This window comes from Mandrillus leucophaeus, unplaced genomic scaffold (genome assembly GCF_000951045.1).
Source record: "Mandrillus leucophaeus isolate KB7577 unplaced genomic scaffold, Mleu.le_1.0 Scaffold270, whole genome shotgun sequence".
NCBI lineage: Eukaryota > Metazoa > Chordata > Mammalia > Primates > Cercopithecidae > Mandrillus > Mandrillus leucophaeus.
In genome coordinates, this window is record NW_012102810.1 from 1,069,575 (window position 1) to 1,082,023 (window position 12,449).

General features: G+C 43.6%; 1 pseudogene; it reads right to left on the reverse strand.

Moving 5' to 3' along the window:
* Positions 1-11,546: 11,546 nt before the first annotated feature.
* On the reverse strand, positions 11,547-12,182 carry LOC105542934 (annotated as a pseudogene).
* Between the last annotated feature and the right edge of the window lie 267 nt (positions 12,183-12,449).

The window sequence follows — 12,449 nt, forward strand, 5'->3', positions numbered from 1 at the left end:
AATGAGTTAACTGTATGGTTTGTGAATATCTCAATAAGCCGCGCCCCTCCCTCAAAAAAATCTGTGAAAAAATACAAGGGATACCAGAAATTGTGTTTGATGCTACAACAGGCATCAGTAAGAATTACCACATCTTTTTTTTTTTTTCCATTTTAAGTAACGCTCCAATGATACTATTCAAAATATAAATACAGTTTTCTATGCTCCTATTTTAATATATTGAATTCAGGTGAAACAGTAGTATATAAAAGCAAGGAACTGCTGGTAGTTATTCAAGATCTGTGTGCAAACAATTTTATGCCATAGCTCCTGATGGAATGGATCACTTTTAGAGATGACGAAGTTCAAACAAAATATATAATGTTTTGAAGAGTGTTCTATACCATAAATTTACTGAGAACAGGAAACATGTATGTACAACAACTGCTGTGTCAGGCACTATGACTCATGTTTTACATACACACTATAATCCTCCCATCAATCTTGTGAGGTATTATTGTCTTCATTTGAAATAGCTCAAAACCAAATATCCTCAAGACCAGAATAGTTCAATTAATTACCGTAAGTTTCAGTTTCTTGACCTGTAAAAGAAATAACAGTCCTACATACATCAGAGTTGTAAGAGCTAAATGAAATAAGGTATATTAAGTGCCTGATTAAACGGGTACTCAAATTTCAGGGTTTTCTTTTTTACCCCAGCTTTAGCAAAAACAGATACAGCATTCAGAAGCTAGCAAAAGATCAACACTGTCAGGTTCACCAGGATTCCCTTTAAGTTGTGGACAGAGCACTCACAGATCACTGTTGTGATCAAATAAAACTAACAGAGTTAATCTGGTTTAATGATATGCATTAGCATAATTATGGCAAATAATTAAATATATATAAATAGTAGGCAATGATTGACTATAACTATTATGACTTACGTAGCCAATGCAATTGTTTCAAGGGTCATTTGAGAGCCAAGGAGCGAACTGTTTTTAAAACCAGCAAGAGACATTGCAGCCATGACCCACAGGGGATGATGCAACCTTGTGCTTCTCCCCAGTGAGTGTTTTCAAAGAAGCCTTGGCTGGATGCTGAGAAACAACTCCAGCTGTACAGAGTACAAGTGATGCTTAGGATGGAACACTTCTTTCCTCAGCACTGCAATCTGACAGGGCAGTCTAACCCAGAGAGAAAGCTGGCAGAAGGAGAAGGAAAATCAATCACACCCTGAGAGGCAGGGCACTGGGGTGTGTGGTGGGGGTGGAGGTGGGAGAGGGTTAGAGATAATTGAGTGTGATGAACTACGAGGGCTGATGGAGGATAAATTGGCTGATGGAGCATCTTGAAGAATCAGGGGGCAGAATAAGCGTGCCAGATGGAAGGATGGCCAAAGGACATGTGGGAAGAGAGGGAGGGCGCAGAAAGGTAGGGCCACTACTATAGATACACATTTTGCAATGTTCACCAGGAACCCCTGCACACCATTTTGCTAAACAAATGCGGGTATAGGTTATGTGCATTTTTCATATAGAGCTCAACAGAAGTTTGACAACTGTAAGAGGCCTGACCTATGAAAGAAGTAATGCAGATAAAACGACAACAGCAGCATTTCAGAAGCCAGACTCTGAATACAGAATGATGTGAATCAAGTTCCAATGTACCAATTACAGATCTAATAAAAAGGAAAACTATCATCAGCCCTGTGGTAAAGAATGTCCCACATAGGAAATGAATACTCTCATACACTTGGTGGGAAAACTCCATACTGGTGGGGGTTTAACCTCTATACATAGCAATTTGGCAGTATTCTCCTTCTCTTTATTGTAACTAAACTATTTTTTCTCCTAAGGAGAAAGTCCTTCCCTAGAGACCAGACTAATGGTGGCTTAGTCTTCCACTGGCCGTACAGGACTTCTTACTGCCACTCTGACCATGAATGAAAACATCTTTTGAGGCTCATGCAATCAAGCTCTAGTTCTCTGCTTCTCCCTGTTATTCACCAACCTACCCGTTTCTTTATAATAAGCTGTAATCTCCTTCTCTCCCTCCCACCATCAACCTAAATGGTTGTGAAATCCTTACTTAGAACTCATCTAACGCTGAATAGTTCCTTTTTATCTTCCATAAGTCAACCCCCATTGATATAACTTACTCTACATAAGCTAATCCAGAGATGCTGTCCCTGTGAGATCTCTTTTTTTTTTTTTTTGGTAGAGATGGGGTTTTGCCATATTGGCCAGGCTGGTCTTGAACTCCTGGACTCAAGTGATCCGACTACCTCGGCTTTCCAAAGTGCTGGGATTACAGGTGTGAGCCACCGCGCCCGGCCTCCCTGTGAGATCTTCATATGCCCTGCTCTCAAATCCTCACCTCCTGTCTTTTATCTTACTATGTCGCATGTCATCCATATCCAAAATACCTATTCTGACTACACTGGAATCTCTAGTCCTTGTAATACTATGTTTTCTTCCAATCTATTAGTTCCCTTCACCTATTAATTCTACCATATATTGACTGAGGACCTTCTTTGTACCAACCACTGTGCATTTCTCTACATATCCACCCTAGACCGTCCCCCTGCCACCATGATCAGTCACTTCAGTCGTTCTCCCCATGATTCCAGATTCTCCTCTACCCCACCAATCCTTCTTTCACGACCCCATGCAAAATCCCAACCCTGATGAACAATTACAGCATTTATATGTTCTCCTAGGCAGTTATCTGAGCACTAGAACAATGAAAACCAGTAGACTCACACATGTACACCGATACCACTATAAGCTATCTCCACCATCAACCAAGCTCCACAACCCCTCTCCTGTCCTCCTAGAGGCCGCTCCAGATTTGTCTCTCTTGAGCACATTTCCCCACCACGCCTATTCCCTAAGCATTCTCACATGACTCTGCTGCCTTTATACATGTACACATGCACGCACGCTCACACGCACACACACGCACACACACATGCACGCACGCTCACACGCACACACACACGCACACACACGGGTACACGTGCACACACACGTACATGCACAGTCACACGCATGCACACACAGATAAAAACATTATTTTTCTCATCCGGGTGCAGTGACTCATGCCTGTAATCCCAGCACTTTCAGAGGCCGCGGCAAGAGGACCATTCGAGCCCAGGGGTTCGAGATCAGCCTAGGCAACATAGGGAGACCAGGTCTCTATTTAATTTCAATTTTAAAAGAACGAACGAAAGAAAAACAAACAGTATTTTTCACTAGGAATAAACTCAATATTTTGAAAACTTTTACTATGAAATAAGGGGGGAATAAACATGCTTTTATCTTACTTGTTTGAACTGTATTTGGGATAATCAAATGTTTGGTAAGAAGTTTCTGTTTATAAAGATATTCCAGTTATCTTTGAAAAATGAATGACCAAAAATTAAATTATTGCCATTGTGTAAGTACTGTGCACTCTGAAGGTACTAATGCTAAAAAAAAGAAAAAAATCGCCACTGTGCAAGCCCTAGAAAATAATGGATCTAGGATCTAGGCAATAACCATCAATGTCTGCTCACATCTCAGAGACAGCAGACATTATGTGACTACTTCCATTGCCATCCATTAAGAATTTGTATTCCCCCATTTTTGCAATCTACCCATCTGACAAAGGGCTAACATTCAGAATCTACAAACAACTTAAACAAATTTACAAGAAAAAAACAACCCCATCAAAAAGTGGGCAAGGGATATGAACAGACACTTCTCAAAAGAAGACCTTTATGCAGCCAACAGACACATGAAAAAATGCTCATCATCACTGGTCATCAGAGAAATGCAAACCAATACCACAATGAGATACCATCTCACACCAGCTTGGCTACCCAAGCCAGCAGCCGCAACCCGCCCTCGTCCCCTTCCATGCTTTGTTCTTTAGCTCTTCATAATAAATCTTGCTGCTGCTCACTCTTTGGGTCCACACCACCTTTAAGAGCTGTAATACTCACCGCAAGGGTCTGCGGCTTCGCTCCTGAAGTCAGCGAGACCACGAACCCACAGAAGGAACAAACTCTGGACGCACCACCTTTAAGAGCCGTAACACTCACCATGAGGTCCGCGGCTTCATTCTTGAAGTCAGCGAGACCAAGAACCCAGCAGAAGGAATAAATTCCGGACGCCATACCATCTGACCCAGTGATCCCATTACTGGGTATACACCCAAAGGATTATAAATCATGATACTATAAAGACACATGCACATGTATGTTTATTGCAGCACTGTTCACAATAGCAAAGACTTGGAACCAACCCAAATGTCCATCAATGATAGACTGGACAAAGAAAATGTGACACATATACACCATGGAATACTATGCAGCCATAAAAAAGGATGAGTTCATGTCCTTTGCAGAGACATGGATGAAGATGGAAACCACCATTCTCAGTAAACTAACACAGGAACAGAAAACCAAACACCGCACGTTCTCACTCTTAGGCTGGAATTGAACAATGAGAACACATGGACACAGGGTGGGGAACATTACACACCGGGGCCTGTCGGGGGGTGGGGGGCTGGGGGAGGGTTAGCATTAGGAGAAGTACTTAATGTAAATGACGAGTTGATGGGTGCAGGAAACCAATATGGCACACGTATACCTATGTAACAAACCTGCACGTTCTGCACATGTATCCTAGAACTTAAAGTACAATTTAAAAAAAAATTGTGTTCCCCCAACATAAATCTGAATTTGATCAAATTTAACCACCAATTTACAGCACATAGAGGGAACAGAAGAACATGTTAAATGATTCAATGGAGATAAAATCAGCAACTTCCAAGCTGGGAAAATCTACAGAAAAAGAGAAACATGGTTTCTCCAAAACATAAACTGCAAGAAAAAGGGAAAAACTATAGAATAAAAAAGGACTGAGGTCCGGTGTGGTGGCTCACGCCTGTAATCCCAACACTTTGGGAGGCTGAGGCGGGCGGATCACCTGAGGCCAGGAGTTTGAGACCAGCCTGGCCAATATGGTAAAATCCTGTCTCCACTAAAAATACAAAAATTAGCTGGGCATGGTGGCACACGCCTGCAGTCCCAGCAGGGAGGCTGAAGCAGGAGAATCCCTTGAACTTGGGAGGCGGAGGTTGCAGTGAGCCGAAATCGCGCCACTGCACTCCAGCCTGGGAGACAGACAGAGACTCCGTCTCGGGGTGGGGGGGAAAAAATCAAAAGAACAGAACCATTCACAACATATGGACTTTATTTGAATGTGACTTTAAACAAATTGTAAAAAGTAGGGAGGACTACTATGGAAATATGAAATTTGACAACATTAAGGAATTCTGTTGAATCTTTTTATGTGTGATCATGTATTGCGGGTTTTTGTTTTTTTAAAGACCAGTGTCTTTTGGACAGATAAATGGATATATTCATGGATGAAATGATATGATGTCTGGGATTTGCTTCAAATCATCTGGGAAGGGGGGAAACAGGTAAAACAAGACTGGCCTTAACTGCTGAAGCTATATATATGATGGCTACCTGAGGGTTTATTTACTAATCCCTTAGCTTGATACACGGTTAAAAAGCAAATTCGCCAGCACTTTGGGAGGCCGAGACGGGCGGATCACGAGGTCAGGAGATCGAGACCATCCTGGCTAACATGGTGAAACCCCGTCTCTATTAAGAAATACAAAAATCTAGCCGGGCGAGGTGGCGGGCGCCTGTAGTCCCAGCTACTCAGGAGGCTGAGGCCGGAGAATGGCGTGAACCCGGGAGGCGGAGCTTGCAGTGAGCTGAGATCCGGCCACTGCACTCCAGCCTGGGCGACAGAGCGAGACTCCGTCTCAAAAAAAAAAAAAAAAAAAAAAAAGCAAATTCGTCTGTATTTCAGCCACCCAAAGCAGAATTCTGGGAAGGAGCACCGAAGCCTTTCCCACACTCCCACTTTGAACTACTCACCAGTTTCTGTGGATCTTATCTCTTTTCCTTTCTCTTTAACATCTCTTTTACGGCCCCTATTCTTTATTCCCACCGTCACCAGTCTAGTTCAGAGTCATCATCATCTCTCATTTAATTAAATGTTAACCTCCTATCTGGTTTATCTCTAGATTAGATCCTTGGTCTATCCGCCTAGACTAGAAACCAAGAGTCAAAACAGTTTCCAGTGTCTAGAATGCTGCTTCTCCTCTAAGACCTGTCAACTCTGCCCAAGCTAATTCCTACACTTGCTTCTTCAACATTTAACTCAAGCTCTGCTGTCCTGGGAAGCCGTTCTCACTCCCAAGCCTCATTTAGATGTATGTGCTCTGTGTGCCCAAGGTGTCCTTTTGCATAGTCCTATTCCTATCAGAGCCCACACAGTAGTTTAGTTGTCTTTAACTTATTTTACTTCCTATACTCAGCATCTAAAACCGGACATGTTATAGGCTCTCAATAAATATGTACTGAAAGTAAGAATTACAAAGCACAAGAAAACATGAGACCAAATAGGTCCAGAACAGAAGGCAGATTGACGGCTCGAAGCACACTTGTTCTTACACCAAAAATCATTCCAGGGTGCTGCTACACCTGTGTTCACATACATGCGATTAAGATCCTCTTCCTCACATACTAGATGCAATTTATAACCTCTGAAGACCGTACCACACTACACTTGGACTCTAAAAGGAGAAGCAACCACATTCATCTTTCCCAACAAATTTACTAAACAAAATAACAAACCATAAGTAGTGAGAAGAAAACAAGCACAAGACACTTTCTTAGCATTTTTTATAAGGCAAGTAAATGCACAGTTAACATAAAAGCCAAGCTTCCAGAATAGACACTGTAAAGAAATAAGCCTGAATTTTAGATATTAGATTATATCAATCTGAAACGCAAGGACTCCGCCTTGTCTTCAACCTCTTGTCTGGAAAAACACTTAGTAAAAAGCAAGCAATAAATATTTCTTACATTAATGTCTAGGGCAAAAACACGGCTTTGAAAGTAACCATGGAGAAGACTGATCACAATTCAGAGGAGCCGCCCAGAGGGAGACAACAATATCACCGTTGCCCGTGCCCTACACACGGCCTGTGTCCTTGTATACTGGTTCTTGCTGGAGAGAGGGACACTGATCCTCCCTTTCATCAACAACACACAGCTGCAGGTGCATTTCCACACGGGGACGGGTGAGCACTCAGACATCGCCTTCCATTCCTGAGTGTACTCTGGCCATTGGGTGATCATGAACAGCCATGAGTGTGGGCCTGGAAGTGTGAGGAGACATCCAACAATATGCCCTTTGAGGATGGCAGAGTATTTGAGCTCCACATCACGGTGCTGGACGATGAATACCAGGCAATGCTAAAGGACATCACTGTTACAGCTTTGCCCATCGACTCCGGCCAGGGTCTGTGAAGGTGGCCCAAGCGTGGAGAGATGTCTCCCTGAACTCAAGGTGTGTCTGCGACTGAGGGAGATGCCCACACTCCCCATTGTGGAGGAATCCCTTTTTCTACATGACCATGGGATTCCCAGAGCCTGCTAACCGAGTAATCCCGTAATCCCTACTCACTCCAACTCTTAGACTTGGTCACTAAAACTTTACCAAACTTAAAAAAAAAAAAAAAAAGTAACCATGGCTGGGTGGGGTGGCCCAAACCTGTAATCCCAGCACTTGGGGAGGCTGAGGGAGGAGGATTGCTTGAACCCAGGAGCTCAAGACTACCCTGGTAGGTAACAATTATCTTCTCAAAGTTCATTTAATTCCTTAGCACATTCTGATACCGTAATACAAAAACATTTTAAGATGTGCTGACAATGACAAGATCTCAAGAGCTATAGGTTCTGAATAGAAGGTGCACAGTGACGAAAAACAAAAAAAACAGTGGAAAAGATTAAGGTGGAAAAGGCAAAGTATTATTTATGCATAGTGAGGCTTTAAAACAGCGCTAAATGGGCTTCCGGTTCAGTGTGTGAGACACTGAGGAGTTTGGAAGTCCGACTTAACAAGTAACAAGGTAAACACACTGACACAAGTCTTCTTAGATTCCTCAAAGAGATGAGGTCACAGGGCAAATCACAATGCCCACACCTGGAGACAGCGGGGAATACAGAGTATCACAACTGACCAGAGAAGAAACCTGCAAGGGAACCAGTGCCTCAGTGTGAACAAATCTGAGAGCTAAAAACTCCAAGGGAACCCACTCATGGTGTACAGGGGACAATTCTTCTAAGATTTACCTCTGGAGTTCTACCAGGTTATCATGGTGAATATCAGAGAAAAATCCTCCCTTGCCAGAAGGAGGAGACCATTCTGGAAAGGAGCCATTCGGAAACAGGCCAGAGCACTTAACTTTTTTTTTTCTTTTTTGAGATGGAGTCTCGCTCAGTGGCCCAGACTGGAGTGCAGTGGCACGATCTGGGCTTACTGCAGCTTCCACCTCCTGGTTTCAAGCCTCCCGAGTAGCTGGGAGTACAGGCGCGTGCCACCACACACGGCTATGTATTTTCAGTAGAGATGGGGTTTTATCAGAGCCTAACTGACCCAGTGGAAGGGAATTCCCAACTCCAGTCTGCTCTAGCCATCTTGTCCCATGAGGGGTGGGGGGGATAACTGAGATGCATGTGTGAAGTTCACCATCCGGAGGCAGGCGCTCACTAAAAGGCTGAGACCTACTCCCAAGACTAAAGAACGCTTCCCCCTTTCCCACCCCTCACCACCACATTGCTAAAGGCCTACTTCACCCAGTACATCCTGTCCAACTATCAAGAAAAACTGCAAGGCACACTAAAAGGCAAAAAATAGCGTGAAGAGACAGAACAAGCATCAAACCAGACTCATCGAAACCAGACTGAGAGAGGGCAGGGAAGTGGAATTATCAGGCGGGAAACTGAAACCAACTCTGATTAACGTGAAGGACTCTAATGGAGAAAGTAGGCAGCTTGCAGGAACAGGTGGGCAGTGTGAGCAGGGAGATGGGAATTCTAAGAAAAAATGAAGAGAGCCACAGCGCAAAGCATCATGACAGAAACGAAGAATGCCACTGATGGGCTCATTAGGAGACTGGACACCACCGAAAAAAGAATCTCTGAGCTTAAGGATGTATCAATACAAACTGAAAACCAAAGGAAAACAATGACAAAAAAGCAGACGATAATACCCAAGAACTCTGGGACAGTTACCAAAGGTGTAATATAAGCACAATGAAAATACCAAGAGGAGAAGAAAGGAAGAGAAGAAATATTTGAAACAACGACTGAAAATGTATCCAAATTAATGTCAAGACACCAAACCACAGATCTAAGGAAGTTCAGAGAACACCAAGCACAAAACATGCTCAAAAAACTACTCTAAGGTCAGGCACGGTGGCTCATGCCTGTAATCCCAGCACTTTGGGAGGCTGAGGCAGGCAGATCACTTGAGGTCAGGAGTTCAAGACCAGCCTGGCTGACACAGTGAAACTCTGTCTCTATTAAAAGTACAAAAAATTAGCCAGGCGTGGTGGTGTGTGCCTGTAATCCCAGCTACTCGGGGGGCTGAGGCAGGAGAACTGCTTGAACCCAGGAGGTGGAGGTTGTAGTGAGCTAAGATTGTGCCACTGCACTCCAGCCTATGCCACAGAGTGAGACTCCGTCTCAAAACAAAAACAAGAGCAAAAACAAAACAAAACTACTGTAAACATGTCATATTCAAACTACAGAAAACTACACATAAAGAAAAGAAAGAAAACATCCTGCAAGAAGCCAAAGGGGGGACAAAAACACCTTTTCTATAGAAGATAAGGATTACAATATATCTGACTTCTCGGAAACCAGGCAAGCAAGATAAGAGTGGAGTCAAATAAAGTGATGAAAGAAAAAACCCACCAACCTAGAATTCTGTACCCTGCCAAAGTATCCTTGTGTAGTGGAAGAGAATAAAGACTTCCTGAAAGAACAACTGAGATGTGTAGACCTGCCTTGTAAGAAATTTAAAGAAAATTTTATTTTTTTTTTTATTTTTTGAGACGTAGTCTCGCTCTGTTGCCCAGGCTGGAGTGCAATGGTGCGATCTCGGCTCACTGCAACCTCCACCTCCTGGGTTCAAGCAATTATCCTGCCTCAGCCTCCTGAGAAGCTGGGATTACTGGCACCTGTCACCATGACTGGCTAATTTTTTTGTATTTTTAGTAGAGACGGCGTTTCACTATGTTGGCCAAGCTGGTCCAAACTCCTGACCTTGTGATCCACCACGCCCAGCCAAAGAAAAATCTTGAGAGAATGGAAATGATACAGGTCAGAAACTCCTATCCACATGAAGAAAAAGCAGTGGAGGATGAATGAGGTTGAAATAAAAAACTTAAAAAAAAAAATTCTTAGCTGATGGGTGTGTTCAAAATAGTAACGGCAACAATGTATTTTATTATATACACTCATATGTACTTATGCATGTATCTAAGTGAAATGACGGACAGCAACAATACAGGAATGGGAGGAAAGAATTAGGACTATCATTATTATAAGGTCCTCACAATACCTATCGATGTGGGTAAGGGACAGGAGCAATAGAAGTTATGTAATCTCTGTACCTTCCTTTCCATTTTTGCTGCAAATCTAAAACTTTTCTAGAAATTACAGTTTATTGAAGATAATAATAAAGTGATAAATGCATGTGGATAAACATTAAAGTGATAAAAGTGTCAATAAGATGAGCAGAAAAGCCCTAAATCAAAACACTGAGGTACAACTTTACTGTGTTTTATCATCTCATATCATAACCTCATTTTTTTTTCAAATACAAAGTTATATTTATTTTCAATAATGAAAACAACACAACAAAGTGGAGTCAATCCACTAATTTTTATAATTTAACACAATGGCTGGGACAAACTATGCTCAATAAATAACACATAAACCAAGTAAGATTATTCTTGAGACTCCTTAGGGTTGCGTGCCAACTGTTTTAAACAAAATTGAGTGAGTGGTGGGTAAAGAAAGACATCCTGCAGACTTGACTGAGAAGGGTTCCAAGTAAAGAACAGCCAAGGAACAGGGTCCCCAAATACTAAGTTAGCAAAATGAATATGGCGTTTTCAAAGCAGTCTAGAAATCAGAGCTCACTGAGAGAAATGACAAGGGTCTGGGGATAATCCATGTTCAAGGCCTCATAATTAAATCTTCCCCTATTTCTGAATTCTTTATTTGGAATCTATCACAACCTAAAGGAGCTTCTACCAAAGGGTAGGAGATTACTTATGGTGCCTGAAATGGCCTATGCCCCCTAAATTTCCTTTGACTTTTGTCACTAATACATCAATGGTTCCATTCGAACAAAGGATTACTGCTACGTACACTTTCTCTTCTCTGGTTTAAATTCTCCTTTCATAAATATTGATATTTGCTCAAGGAGAGCTGTAAATACATCCAGTTTCTTTTCTTTTTATCCCCCGCTCTACCACTCTGCTTGGCTACAAAATCTAGGACTCACAGAGCAACAGCAGCAATGGCCAGAAGATAAGGGCCAGTTTCAATGCAAGAACTCTCTAAAGATCAATGGCCACATTTTTTTTTAACCACCTCATCTGCCATGACTTTTTTTCTTTTCTCATTATCTTGCCAATTATTTCTTTCGAAACTCAATCCTCTGAGCTACATTCTGAGCACCAAATTTTTTGACCAGTGCCTCTCTGCTATCCTCGTCATCTTTTTGCAAATCTATGTCACCTTGTTGGGACCAAATGGGTTATCCATCAGCTCTGACCGGATGCTAGGAGGGAGGAAGCAGCCTTCAGCTCACCACCATTGCTTAGGAAGGCCTGTGTAACTGTCGATAGATCCAAGTTACCCTTCTCCATTAACTGCGGAATGATCATAATGGCAGCTCCCACCTCCGGTAGAGAAACCTTCTTCTTCTTCCTGTTTCTGAGTCTTCCTCAGGCATGGGGGATCATCATCACACATTGTTCAGTGTATTTCAGAATCAGGGTTCTCATCCACCACCACCTCCTTCAACTCCCGGGTGGCTTCTGCAAGCATCTTTTCCACCGCTCCTTCGCTCTCCTGGATTTCTTCTTTCACAGGCTCTTCTTCAGGCCAATCTGGAGTTCTCTCTGTCTGCGGTTGCAGTTATCCGCGGCCCGACGGCCCGCTCCGGTCTTCCGCTGGAGCTTCCGGGAGGAGGCGCGCCCCGGGCGCCCCCTGGCAAGCGCTGGTGCTCCTGGCCCCGCCACCAGGGCTGCGTGGGCGAGCTCTCCACAAGGCGCTGCTGGGGACAGAGCTGGCGAGCAGGCGTTTTCCCTCACGTTGGTCAGGACAGCCAGGTCATCTGCATCAGGGAAGGTGCCTCCGCCGCGCCCTTGGCCAGGGCCCCCGGCTTTGCCTCCCAGCAGTGTCCCCTGAGGCGAGGCGGGGCCCAGGCTCCAGCTCCAGCCTCTCGCTGCGCTGCGCTCCACCAGTCCAGGATGCACCCTGTGGAGACCAAGTGGCCCAAGGCTTCCGCCCGCGCCTCCCAGGCTCCTGGACC